The sequence below is a fragment of the Mesitornis unicolor genome, unplaced genomic scaffold (assembly GCF_000695765.1).
Source record: "Mesitornis unicolor isolate BGI_N332 unplaced genomic scaffold, ASM69576v1 scaffold9466, whole genome shotgun sequence".
Classification (NCBI taxonomy): Eukaryota; Metazoa; Chordata; class Aves; order Mesitornithiformes; family Mesitornithidae; genus Mesitornis; species Mesitornis unicolor.
Genome location: NW_010191779.1, coordinates 1 through 2,991, shown reverse-complemented (window position 1 = coordinate 2,991; position 2,991 = coordinate 1).

Genomic DNA, 2,991 nt, shown 5'->3' with positions numbered 1-2,991 from the left:
GAGTTGATTTTGTATTGGGAACATAGGTCTTCTGCAGGAAGTCTTAAGTACCTAAGTTAGAACTACAGTATACTTTTTGGTAACAGCTCAACCAAGCCATTAGCCTATTGAAAGAGTGATCTCGATTGTTGAGATGGTTAATTGTCCAAAGGTAAGATGGTGTGGGCACTGTTATTACACAGTGAATTTCTGTAGGGGAGTATTCTTTTTCATTGGGGAATTACTTAAGCCTGTTGATCACTTAATTTCCAAGGAAATAATCCTGCTTCTATTAAAGTTTCTGTCCAAGGATTTTACCATCTCCAATAGAAGACCACTATATAAAGTAGCATATAAAAGTGAGTAATTTAGCTTTTTTTCCTTATGAGATGAATCATGAGGAAAAAGCCAAGTTAATGTTCCAAGGAGCTTAATTAGAATCAGGTGAGAGCTTGAAAAGGCAGCTAAGGTGAATTCAGGCAGTGCTTATATGAAAAGCCTTAATTAAGAAAACTGATGGTCTTTTATTTAACTTTCTTCAAGAATATAGAGTTCTGTTTAACTCCTCCAGATCCAGTAGCAAACCATATTTGAAATTCCAATGTGTTTCTTAGTAAATAAAACAGCATCTTTGTGGCTACAGTGGACTGTGCAGCAGCTTGCTTTCTCAAGAGCACTGACAAAAATGCAGTGTCACAGAGAAGCACAGAAGAAAATACAATTAAGTAGAAATTCCATAAAAAGTTAACTGATAATTGAAGCGTTCATAAAATTACAAATATTTCAGTACAACTGCAGTGCAAACAGTCGAGTAGTAGATTACAAAATTTTTTTACATCTAAGACTGCTGTGATTTTTTAAATTTACTTGCATTACACAATCTCACATGGAATTCATTTAGTCTTCTTAAAAATCCATATAAGCTTTAAATTTATCACTTTAGTCAAGGGGTTTTTTTCTTTCTTTCCCCTCCCCCCCGTAAGAACAATAAGGTATATGAGGTATTCTAGCTGCAGGGTGCATATTTGGAGAAAGTGCTTCCTGCAGAGCACTTCTGCCTTTCCTGTAAATTAACTGCAAAAAACCCAGTCATTTTACAGTATGACATTTAGTTTTCTAATCTGTTTAATGCCATAGTTTGCACATGATGTGTTCTGATGTGCTTTTATGTTTTAGAGACTAAAAAAAAACAAATTAAAGTTGCAGTAGGGATTCTTTTCACAGACAATATAACTTGTAACAAATTGCATATTTCAGAAGAAATATGACAAAAGACCTAACCTTTTATCATGTTCATTATTCTAAAAATACAGCCCACATCCTATCTTTCTGTTTGTTGATCCAACACATGAGCACCATTTTGGACACATAGACATGCTGCATCCCTAGCAATTGCATTCATACGTATTTAAATGACCTAAGACTGAAGAAAACAAAGGGAGCATTTGAACAGTCTCAACTAGTCACGTGAGAAATTTTGTAATCAATGATGATGTGTGTGTATGTGTGTACCTGTGAGTATGTATACACTCACACACTTCAACTCTCCGTTTCTCTAGGTTGAAAGTATTGTCTTCTACTTCAGCTGTATAGAGTACAATTGAATTATCATATTTTTCGATTTGGCAGTCATTCATACAATAACTTCATAATCATGCTTCGTAAAAAGAAGGTAAATGGTTTATTATGCTCAGTGTTCTTCATCTCTTATCGTTTCAGACTAACATCGGTTTTTGCTGGAGCACCAGTAGATTTCATCCATAACTAGTAATTCAAAACTAGTACTAAAGGTTTTTTTTCTTAAGGGAAATAGGCATTTTTGCTGTAAAGATTTTAATCTTTAAACAGAAAATTAATTGATTACTTCAACTGATTGTTTCAATTCATTGAATTGAAACAGAATTTCAGAATATAAATATATGTAATGGGAAACAGCCTGAGGTTAAGAGGAAAGAAAGAAAAGAGAAATGAAAAAATTGAAAGTATTCAAAACAAAAGCTGAAGACACTATTTTTTTAAATGTGACCTCCACCTTGCTCCCTTCTCCCACTTTTGGTTTTTATCTATTTCTTTAATCACAATCTTGGAAATTCTCATTTCTGCAACTAAAAAGCTTTCGTTATAGGGTCTTGCTGTAAGGAGAAAGGAAAAAGGAAAAGAAAATATTCTAAAGAAAAGGCAGAAGGATTAAATCCCAGTAACATGTACTGAAAATTAGTTACAACAGTCTTGTCATCATTAAATTAGTTATTCACGGAATAATACTCAGGCTACTAGCTGACAATCCTGCTTTCCTATTCCTATCCAGAACAAAAGATTTCATATTTTGATCCCAGTTGCTTAAGGTTCGAAATTTCCATGCAAAACAAACCATCATCATCTTGACACAAATTAATTAATCCACACAACTGTAGCACCTAATCACATGTTCACAGAATCACAGAATCACAGAACATTAGGGATTGGAATGGACCTCAGAAGATCATCCAGTCCAATCCCCCTGCCGGAGCAGGAACACCTAGATGAGGTCACACAGGAAGGCGTCCAGGGGGGTTTTGAATGTCTCCAGAGAAGGAGACTCCACCACCTCTCTGGGCAGCCTGTTCCAGTGCTCTGTCATCCTCACTGAGAAGAAGTTTCTTCTCAAATTTCAGTGGAACCTCCTGTGTTCCAGCTTGTGTCCGTTACCCCTTGTCCTATCATTGTTTGTCACTGAGAAGAGCCTGGCTCCATCCTCGTGACACTTACCCTTTATATATTTATAAACATGAATGAGGTCTCCCCTCAGTCTCCTCTTCTGCAAACTAAAGAGACCCAGCTCCCTCAGCCGTTCCTTATAAGGGAGATGCTCCACTCCCTTAATCATCTTTGTAGCCCTACGCTGGACTCTCTCCAGCAGTTCCCTGTCCTTCTTGAACTGAGGGGCCCAGAACTGGACACAATATTCCAGATGTGGTCTCACCAGGGCAGAGTAGAGGGGGAGGAGAACCTCTCTGACCTACAACCACCCCC